Here is an 11,975-nt window from a genome sequence, read left to right as displayed (position 1 = left end):
GAAGCGTAATAGTGTTTTTAGAGTTGCGGTTGCCGTTGGTTAATTACGTTTTCTGCGCCGCATCTTCGAATATCATAATAGAAAAATGATGGATCTAGAGTCGATCGGAGTAGCAGAAGGATGGTGCCTTGGTGATTGTGTCACCACAGTGGAATGCAAATCCTTGGTTATATCTTGCCCATGCAAGCCTCGATGCATAACCTCTAATATTCTGCACTTAATTTTATGCTTGTGCATTAAGTTTTGAGGAGTTGAATGAAACTCACTTGTGTGCATATATATATATAGAACTACTATTCTGCGGCTGGCCATAGAATAACTTATCCTGTGGCCACTTTGAGTTACGATAATTACCATGCAAGCCTCGATGCATAACCTCTAATATTCTGCACTTTATTTTATGCTTGTGCATTAATATATATATATATATATATATATATATATATATATATATATATATATATATTATCCTATGAGTCCTACTAGTATGTCAGGATCGTGTAGATTGCTATGCTATAGAATCCGGTAGAAGCCGAGTGATTACCTGTCACTCATGAGAGATAGGAAATGTATTATTGTTGTTATTATATTACTATCACATGGAATATATATGAAGGATAATTGGAGATCGGGCAGAATGTTACTTTGGATCTGGACTTGGATGATAGGCATTCGAGCGAGGCTCGGATTGCACTTGTTCCGCCTGTGTTGATTGAGGACCTCCGTTGCTGTGGATGGTAGTTAGGTCATAGATTTATTACCCTGAGCATATACTTGCTTATGGGAGCGGCAAGACTTGTTGCTCTCTTGTCATGGGTTCTGGTTCTTTCTGGACTTACTTTTAGAGGTGGGTATTAGGTCGAGGTCTAAGCACCATACTGAGACCGGGTCTCAGGTGTTGGAGGCTTGGAGTCTAAGTTTGGACTGGGACATAGACCCTTTGACAGGAGTAGAACGGGTTGGTCTTGTTTGTGCCTAGGGTACAAGCGGGACGTATATTTCGGGGTACCCAGTTAGGATACATTGATTCGTGAATCGCTGTTTTTGTGAGATGGTACGACTTGGCTATGGTATAGTACCATAGCAAGAACCGAAATATGAAAAATGGTAAAATGGTTCTGATTACATACCACCTGCTTGAAAGTAGCATAGGTGCTTTCATAGAATGGTTAGTTAATGAACTAATGATGAATGCTAATAAAATTGAATATAAGGATGCACGTTTAGTAATGCTTTCTGCAGATGTAATAATCCACAAGCCAAATAACCTTTTATATCCTTTGAGTCTTTTATTTTCTTTCTGTTGGGTAAGTCTTGCTGAGTACAATTGAGTACTCAGGGTTTTATTCCCCCTGTTGTAGGTGACAGGTGGATGCTAGAGCTGACTCTTATATGTGGAAACCTCCTGGTGGGCTCAGAGAGGATTCCTTTCATGCTACGATCGTAGTGTTTATTTATAACCCTCACTAAAAGTTTTTAGAAGAAAAATTTTATGACCTGCCATCATAATTGGTTTATAAATGTTCACTATGTTAAGGATTCACCATTAATCTCCATTTTCGATGTAACTTTGATCATATGTTGTTCTCCGCTGCAAGATAAAAATGTGAACCTAAAATATATACTCTTTTACATTTAAAACTATCTTAATTCCGCTATTGCATTCAACTAGTTTAAGTACTCTAATGTTGTAATAAAGTGATGTAAGAAATGGTTAAAAATATTATAAGCTTTATTATCTCATTTATGATCCTGATGAAAAAATGTGGATTTTCGAGTTCTCCCTTGGGGTGTGCTCGATGGAACGACATGATTTAGTGCACTCTCTTGGGTACTTAGTGGCTAATGGAAGACAAGTACTCTTGGGAGGACATTAGATTAGACGGTTCTGCCACATGATTTAAGTAAGTAATTGTTTATATTGTTCATCAGGATCACGACTCTCTTTTGAGTGCTTTAATCTATAAACGCTCTAGGTTAAAGTATTAATCGTAATTGTAAGCGTGGTGCTTAGACTTGAGTTAGTCGTGGATGCCCCCTGTATTTTGGAAGGTGGTAACTCACGAGGGTGACTCTTATAGCCTCGTTGAATCCTCTGTAGTCCACCTCCTATTTGTAGGGCATGTAGGACACGGTTATTATGGAAAGCATCATCTGTTGGTGTCTTTTCTTAAGTAATGTCTACAGTTGAATAGTAGAAGATATAAGTGAAGGGACTGTGATGCCTAAGAGGGGGGGGTGAATTAGGCAACTTAAAAATTCTAACTCTAAACTATGGCCTCTTTTTCTAACCCTAGCAAAACCTATGCAATAGATAAACTATCTAGATGTGCAACTATGGTTTTGCTAGTGTGTTGCTATCTCTACCACAAACATAGTAAGGTAAACATTGTAAATGCGGAAGCTAAAGAGCAAGGTAGAGATATGCTAACTCCCGTCGACGACTCCGATATTTTTACCGAGGTATCGAGAAGCACACAAGCTTCCCCCTAGTCCTCGTTGGAGCCCCTCGCAAGGGCCAAGCTCCTAGTCGGGTAACTCCATGGATAGCCTCGGGCCTTCCCCACGTGCAAGTGGGTCTCCTATGTGCCTTCCGGCAAGCCTCTCCCGGATGCTCCCCGCCGTCTTCACTATCAAGCTTTCGGCCGAAATGCCGCGGGCCTTGTTCCCTCCGGTATACGGTGGCGGCCACACCACAAACGCAGTTGGTGTGATCTCGCAAGACTTCAAACCCCTCCGATGTACAACAATGGTGCTCGCAAGCACCGAGTGGTAAGAGGTATGTAAACCTCACTAAACACTAGGCCTAAACCTAGTGCAAGCACATGAGCGGTGGTCTAATCAACCTAAGCACTTCGCAAAGCACCTACGCTAATCACCTAATGAATCACTAAGCTCTATGCAAGTGGAGATCACTAAAATGGTGTATCAACACCCTTGGTATGTTTCCTCAGCTCCACACCTCTCAAATGGCCGGTTGGGGGTTGTATTTATAAGCCCCACTAAGAAAGTAGCCGTTGGGGTCGAACTCCCACAATTCTGCTACTGACCGGACGCTGAATCGTCCTGACCGAACACGTCCGGTCGTCCCGACCATTGAGCCGGCAATGTGCTGATCGGACGCTGGCCAGCGTTCAGTCACCTGCCACCTGACGCGTCTGATGGCAGATTTGCCACTCTAGAACCTTACTATACTTGATCGGACGCTGCTGTCCTACGTCCGGTCAGTTGCTGCCAGCGTCCGGTCCAGCGTCCGGTCGCCTGTCTATCGAGCCACTTGCCCAGCGTCCGGTCGCAGCGTCTGGTTGCTTGTCCAACGTCCGGTCCAGCATCCGGTCACCACAGTGAGCTCATTTCTTCGCGATCTTGCATACGACTTGGTTCCAATCTTCATGCTTGGACTTTGCTTGATCTCTTGGGTCTTCTCTTGTGCTCCTAAGGTCTTGCTTGAGGTGTTGATCATCAGATCATCACGTCGCCTTCGTCCAAGTTACGTCTTGCACCCTATTGAAGTCCGGTCCAGCATCCGGTCACCATAGTGAGCTCATTTCTTCGCGATCTTGCATATGGCTTCATTCCAATCTTCATGCTTGGACTTTGCTTGATCTCTTGGGTCCTCTCTTGTGCTCCTAAGGTCTTGCTTGAGGTGTTGATCATCGGATCATCATGTCGCCTTCGTCCAAGTTACGTCTTGCACCCTATTGAACTACAAAACAAACACTTGCAAATTCATTAGTCCAATTTGGTTGTGTTAGTCATCAAACACCAAAATTCAAAGTAAATGGGCCAAGGGTCCATTTTCCTTACAATCTCCCCCTTTTTGGTGATTGATGACAACATGACCAAAGCAAGCAAATAATAAGAATTTGGAAGTTAAAAACTACCTACTTGCTAGGATGCAATGCAAAGGGCAAGTTTATTTGATACTTGAAGATACCAATTGAAATCATATATGATATTAAGGGATACCAATTGAAATCAATTATAAGATACCAATTAAAACTAAATGAAAGGTTATCTTGCCCTTGCAAAAATCCCCATGTGGCATTATGGATTCCTACAAATTTTACCATTACTTAGACTAATCCATAATCTACTTTCCTCCCTTTCTCGGACCATTACCACTTGTAAACATCAACTTGATGCTTGCCTTTGGTCCTTCAAATTCTCCCCCTTTGGCATTAAACACCGAAAAGGAAGACATTAGTAGCACAAGGGAGGGTCAAATTTTGTGATCCTTTGTGTATAGAGTGAAATGGATCACAAAATTTGACTCACATTATATAGACTAAGCTCCCCCTAAATGTATGCATACATATGGTAGAAAGCAAAGCATATGCATAATTAGCAATTTATTGCACAAAAGAGTTTAATCTATATAATGCATGGAGAAAGCATATAAATATGAAATGAAATCAACATGATGATGCCAATTGAAGAATGATGCTTAACTCCGAGGACTCCAATTTCCTTACAATGAGACTACTACACATGTGATAGGTTTGAAAAATGGATACCATTTGAAAAAGTGTTAGTCTCAAAGCATCCAAGTTGTAGAATTACTTCCCCTAACTATGTGCACACAAATGTAGAATGCTTTGTAGAAATCATGCACATTGATTTTAGAATCAAAAATACCACTTAAAAGATGACATCTCATGAAGTGAGAATCATTTTCAAATAGATATTCGGGAGAGATTATCTACAATTTAGACGTTGGCACTTATTAGATGAACAATAGTAAGACAAGCTATGTGCCATGCTCCTAAACAATTTTGAACCATGTAGGTTTGCTCCAAGGGTTAAAAAGAGACCGAGCAAGCCTACCATAAGATATACCTAGTGTATGCATGACAAAAGATATAAGCATGCAAATGCAAACCTAGGCATGAAGAGTAACTAGATGCTTAAGATATTAATTTGTAAGAAATACCAATTGAAAGATGTACCAATTAAAAAGTAATAACATCTAGTTACCTAACATTGGAAGGGGAATTTGGGTCCATAGTATTCACTAACCCACTTGGCAATGATTTTGTCCATCATGATGCATCCCATGAAATGCACCCACACTTTGCCAAGTCTCCAAATTCCTCGAAGTCTGATGGACTTCTCACTTCCCTTTCGGGATCCAAACCTTCTTGGTGCTCTTCATATTTGAAATGATTTCCTTTGGCACCCAAAAGTGTTTGACCCCATTGTTGGCTTGCTTGTTCACCTTGATGGCCACCACCTTGTCATTTTTCTTCTTCTTCAAGAGATAAGGTGTGGAGGCCTTCTTGTGCACCTTGTTGGTGTAGGTGTTGGAGAGCTTGCTTGTTTGCTTTTTCTCCTTCTTCTTTGCTCCTCCCCCATTCTTCACCTTGCACTCATAGGACTTATGACCTTTCTTGTGGCACACATAACAAACCATGGTTTGTCCTTCATCAAGCTTCTTCACTCCCTTGACGGTGTTATCTTGATGAAGTTGGGTTTGCTTCGCCTTGCCTTTCACTTGAGTCAAGTCCTTGGTGAGGCGAGCTACTTCTAGCTTGAGTTGCTTATTCTCTTTTGCAACCTCTTGTGTGTATGTATCTACAACAACTTTCTCAACACAAACTTGGTTGCACAAAGGTGAGTCTAAACATAAATCATTACAAGAAGTAGAGGCATCCTTTTTAGACATGTTAATGATAGAACTTTTCTTTTTAGATGCCTTGGTAGGGTTGTGCTAACGGCTTTAAGATTAGCAACTTTATTAGTTAGCTCATCACAATGTTTGCACATGGTTTCCATTTTAGCAAGCAAACTATTATATGCTTTTTGTGAGCTAGCTAACTTTTCTTTTAATTTTTCATTTTTCTTTAAGAGTTGCTCATCATTGATTGTGCATGCATTTGTTGTTGCACTAGTCTCAAGTTTCTCAATTTTAGTAGATAGTTTAACATTGAGATTAGTAAAGTTCTTATATTGTTCAAGCAAGATTTTGTATGCTTTTTGTGAACTATATAGCTTTTCTTTTAAACTTTTGAGTTTTTTGTTGACTAGTGCAAGCTTTAGCATAATTAAGATTTTCTTGCACAAGTTCACGATAAGAAGGCATATCATCATCACTATCACTCTCACTAGAGGAAGAGCTTTCGTTACCTCGTGCCATAAGGCACACACGAGAAGAGCTTGATGATGAGTGCTTGCGGCCTCGCCTCTTGTGATGGGGTTCTTCTTCACTTGAAGAATCATCCCATGATCTTATTGATGTGAGGGCTTGGTTCTTGCATACCTTCTTCTTTGTCTTGGGTGTGGCTTGTTTGGACAAACTTCCACAAAGTGCCCCAACTCGCCGCATCCATAGCATCCTCTCTTTCTTTGCTCCTTTCTTTGATTTGTGAAAATGAAATCTTGAATTTGGATGGGCACACCCTTGACATTGAGACTTTGGATCATCTTCTCCACCTTGTTGATCACTTTGATTGATTCTTCATCAAGATCGGAGGTGGAGGAGGAAGATTGATCATCACTTGAATCTTCATCATCATCATCATCATCATCCTCATCTTCTTCTTCATCTTCACTTGAGGAACTTGAGCTTGAGCTTGTCTCAACTTGCTTGCCCTTCATCTTCTTTTTCTTGCTACAAGCGAGAGCTTTGCCTTTGCTTGATGAAGAAGCTTCTTCTTGACCCATCTTACGTGATATTTCATATGCCACTAACTTGCTAATGGCTATGCCCGGGGTCATGTTGCTCAAGTCCTCCATGTTGTGAAGGATGGTGATGATGCATGCATATTTCTTTTGTGGTAGCATGGAGATGATCTTCCTCATGATGTCCACATCATCTAGCTTTAATAATCCTATAGAATGGAGCTCATTGATAATTAGATTCAAGCGAGAATACATATCACGAACAAGCTCATCATCATTCATAGTAAAGGAATCATAGTTTTGCTTTGCTAGACAATGTTTTTGCTCACGGACATTGCTTGTGCCATCATGGAGCTCTTGGAGTTTTAACCAAATTTCATGTGCCGTATTTAAAGTGAATACTTGGTTAAAAACATCCATACTAAGTGATTCAAACAAGCAATTTTTAGCTCTAGCATTGAAGTGCATTTCTTTTTCATCACTCTTTGTGGGTTTTTTCGGGATTCTTGATGGGTTTCATCCTGTCATGAGTGACTCTCCATACACCCAAATCAACCGCCTCAAGGTGGCAAGCCATTCTAGCTTTGTAGTATGGGAAGTTAGTGCCGTCAAAGTATGGAGGCCTAGCGGTATCCATCCCAACCACTCTAAATAGCGTCGGCTCAACGGCGGTTAAGCCAATGGTCCAAATTGCGCCAACCGGCTTTGATACCAATTGAAGGGACCGTAACACCTAAGAGGGGGGGTGAATTAGGCAACTTAAAAATTCTAACTCTAAACTATGGCCTCTTTTTCTAACCCTAGCAAAACCTATGCAATAGATAAACTATCTAGATGTGCAACTATGGTTTTGCTAGTGTGTTGCTATCTCTACCACAAACGTAGTAAGGTAAACAATGTAAACGCGGAAGCTAAAGAGCAAGGTAGAGATATGCTAACTCCCATCGACGACTCTGGTATTTTTACCGAGGTATCGAGAAGCGCAGTAAGCTTCCCCCTAGTCCTCATTGGAGCCCCTCGCAAGGAATCTCTCGCAAGGGCCAAGCTCTCGGTGGGTAACTCCGTGGATAGCCTTGGGCCTTCCCCACGTGCAACTAGGTCTTCGACGTGCCTTATCCTTATCCTTATCCTATGAGTCCTACTAGTATGTCAGGATCGTGTAGATTGCTACGCTATAGAATCCGGTAGAAGCCGAGTGATTACCTGTCACTCGTGAGAGATAGGAAATGTATTATTGTTGTTATTATATTACTATCACATGGAATATATATGAAGGATAATTGGAGATCGGGCAGAATGTTACTTTGGATCTAGACTTGGATGATAGGCATTCGAGCGAGGCTCGGATTGCACTTGTTCCGCCTGTGTTGAATGAGGACCTCCGTTGCTGTAGATGGTAGTTAGGTCATAGATTTATTACCCTGAGCATATACTTGCTTATGGGAGCGGGAAGACTTGTTGCTCTCTTGTCATGGGTTCTGGTTCTTTCCGGACTTACTTTTAGAGGTGGGTATTAGGTCGAGGTCTAAGCACCATACTGAGACCGGGTCTCAGGTGTTGGGGGCTTGGAGTCTAAGTTTGGACTGGGACATAGACCCTTTGACAGGAGTAGAACGGGTTGGTCTTGTTTGTGCCTAGGGTACAAGCGGGACGTATGTTTCGGGGTACCCAGCTAGGATACATTGATTTGTGAATCGCTATTTTTGTGAGATGGTACTACTTGGCTATGGTATAGTACCGTAGCAAGAACCGAAATATGAAAAATGGTAAAATGGTTCTGATTACATACCACCTGCTTGAAAGTAGCATATGTGCTTTCATAGAATGGTTAGTTAATGAACTAATGATGAATGCTAATAAAATTGAATATAAGGATGCACGTTTAGTAATACTTTCTGCAGATGTAATAATCCACAAGCTAGATAACCTTTTATATCCTTTGAGTCTTTTATTTTCTTTCTATTGGGTAAGTCTTGCTGAGTACAATCGAGTACTCAGGGTTTTATTCCCCTTGTTGTAGGTGACAGGTGGATGCTAGAGCTGACTCTTATATGTGGAAACCTCCTGGTGGGCTTAGAGAGGATTCCTTTCATGCTACGATCGTAATGTTTATTTATAACCCTCACTAAAAGTTTTTAGAAGAAAAATTTTATGACCTGCCATCATAATTGGTTTATAAATGTTCACTATGTTAAGGATTCACCATTAATCTCCATTTTCGATGTAACTTTGATCATATGTTGTTCTCCGCTGCAAGATAAAAATGTGAACCTAAAATATATACTCTTTTACATTTAAAACTGTCTTAATTCCGCTATTGCATTCAACTAGTTTAAGTACTCTAATGTTGTAATAAAGTGATGTAAGAAATGGTTAAAAATATTATAAGCTTTATTATCTCATTTATGATCCTGATGAAAAAATGTGGATTTTCGAGTTCTCCCTTGGGGTGTGCTCGATGGAACGACATGATTTAGTGCACTCTCTTGGGTACTTAGTGGCTAATGGAAGACAAGTACTCTTGGGAGGGCATTAGATTAGACGGTTCTGCCACATGATTTAAGTAAGTAATTGTTTATATTGTTCATCAGGATCACGACTCTCTTTTGAGTGCTTTAATCTATAGACGCTCTAGGTTAAAGTATTAATCGTAATTGTAAGCGTGGTGCTTAGACTTGGGTTAGTCGTGGATGCCCCCTATATTTCGGAAGGTGGTAACTCACAAGGGTGACTCTTATAGCCTCGTTGAATCCTCTGTAGTCCACCTCCCGTTTGTAGGGCAAGTAGGACACGGTTATTATGGAAAGCATCCTCTGTTGGTGTCTTTCCTTAAGTAATGTCTACAGTTGAATAGTAGAAGATATAAGTGAAGGGACCGTGATGCCTAAGAGGGGGGGGGGTGAATTAGGCAACTTAAAAATTCTAACTCTAAACTATGGCCTCTTTTTCTAACCCTAGCAAAACCTATGCAATAGATAAACTATCTAGATGTGCAACTATGGTTTTGCTAGTGTGTTGTTATCTCTACCACAAACGTAGTAAGGTAAACAATGTAAATGCGGAAGCTAAAGAGCAAGGTAGAGATATGCTAACTCCCATCGACGACTCCGGTATTTTTACCGAGGTATCGAGAAGCACGCAAGCTTCCCCCTAGTCCTCGTTGGAGCCCCTCGCAAGGAATCCCTCGCAAGGGCCAAGCTCCTAGTCGGGTAACTCTGTGGATAGCCTTGGGCCTTCCCCACGCGCAACTGGGTCTTCGACGTGCCTTCAGGCAAGCCTCTCCCGGATGCTCCCCGCCGTCTTCACTATCAAGCTTCCGGCCGAAACGCCGCGAGCCTTGTTCCCTCCGGTACACAGTGGCGGCCACACCACAAACGCGGTTGGTGTGATCTTGCAAGACTTCAAACCCCTCCGATGTACAACAATGGTGCTCGCAAGCACCGAGTGGTAAGAGGTATGCAAACCTCACTAAACACTAGGCCTAAACCGAGAGCAAGCGCATGAGCGGTGGTCTAATCAACCTAAGCACTTCGCAAAGCACCTACGCTAATCACCTAATGAATCACTAAGCTCTATGCAAGTGGAGATCACTAAAATAGTGTATCAACACCCTTGGTATATTTCCTCAGCTCCACACCTCTCAAATGGCCGGTTGGGGGTTGTATTTATAAGCCCCACTGAGAAAGTAGCCGTTAGGGTCGAACTCCCACAATTCTGCTACTGACCGGACGCTGAATCATCCTTGACCGGACACGTCCGGTCGTCCTGACCGTTGAGCCGGCAATGTGCTGATTGGACGCTGGCCAGCGTCCGGTCGCCTGCCACCTGACATGTCCGGTCGCAGATTTGCCACTCTGGAACCTTACTATACTTGATCGGACGCTACTGTCCTGCGTCCGGTCGGTTGCCGCCAACGTCTAGTCCAGCGTCCGGTCGCCTATCTGTCGAGCCACTTGCCCAGCGTCCGGTCGCAGCGTCCGATCGCTTGTCTAGTGTCCAGTTCAGCATCCGGTCACCACAGTGAGCTCATTTCTTTGCGATCTTGCATACGGCTTGGTTCCAATCTTCATGCTTAGACTTTGGTTGATCTCTTGGGTCTTCTCTTGTGCTCCTAAGGTCTTGCTTGAGGTGTTGATCATCGGATCATCACGTCGCCTTCATCCAAGTTACGTCTTGCACCCTATTGAAGTCTGGTCCAGCATCCGGTCACCACAGTGAGCTTATTTCTTTGCGATCTTGCATACAGCTTGGTTCAAATCTTCATGCTTGGACTTTTCTTGATCTCTTGGGTCTTCTCTTGTGCTCCTAAGGTCTTGCTTGAGGTGTTGATCATCAGATCATCACGTCGCCTTCGTCCAAGTTACGTCTTGCACCCTATTGAACTACAAAACAAACACTTGCAAATTCATTAGTCCAGTTTGGTTGTGTTAGTCATCAAACACCAAAATCCAAAGTAAATGGGTCAAGGGTCCATTTTCTTACAATAAGCTTACCCAAGTTAAAACTAGAGAACCTTAGTTATCCTCTACACTCCTATTTATCCTAACCTTGTTGCTACCCTTAGTTAAGTTAAATCGTAGTTAGTCTCACACATTTCCCCATGGATACAATACTTGAAATATCTCTGGACGAAAGCTACAGCGGTATCTGTGCTTTTATAGATTTATCTGTGTGCATTAAAATATACCAACAGACGGCCACGGGACTGCTGCTACAGACGGTGGTGGTCATGGCGGCGGCTTCAGGCGGTGGCGGCGCGGGCGTCTGAGGGTGCGGAGGTGCTAGAGCGCTGGATGCCATGGGCCCCGCATGGGCGAGCCTGACACTGGTGGTGGGCATAGCAGCGTAGATCGGCATTGTCGTCGATGTGGTCAGGGCGGTGGCGGAGCCGTGCAGGCGACGGGCGTGCACCTGCGGTGAGCTGGACGTCGAAGTCATCATCTTAGACACATCCGCGGCTGGGACGATGGTCTCCGATGGCTGGATGGTGACCGGCTCCAGCGGCGGAGGCGCAACCCTAGATCCGAGCTCGTTGGAGGTCCCAGTCGTCGGAGGTTGCGGGGGCGGGCACAGGGTGTTGGAGGCCGAAGCCGCCGACGCTGCTGCACCCACCGGTGGGGAAGATGGCGCAGCAGCCGCCGCTGGTGGCGCCATCGACGGGGATGCGAAGCGTCCCGCGCATGGCTAAGTGAAGGAGGATCGCGTGGGGGAAGGAGGAGGGGATGGGGGAGGGGGAGCCGGGCAAGGGAGCGGTCGGCGCCGGCTTTGGGGAGCCCGCCTGGAGGTGGGTCTTCGCCCCGTGCCCTGCGAGTCGTGAGAGTTCCTACCATCCACGATAAGGTTATAATGGTGGA

The sequence above is a fragment of the Miscanthus floridulus genome, unplaced genomic scaffold (genome assembly GCF_019320115.1).
Source record: "Miscanthus floridulus cultivar M001 unplaced genomic scaffold, ASM1932011v1 fs_884_1_2, whole genome shotgun sequence".
Lineage (NCBI taxonomy): Eukaryota > Viridiplantae > Streptophyta > Magnoliopsida > Poales > Poaceae > Miscanthus > Miscanthus floridulus.
Note: the sequence above shows the minus strand (reverse complement) of the source record.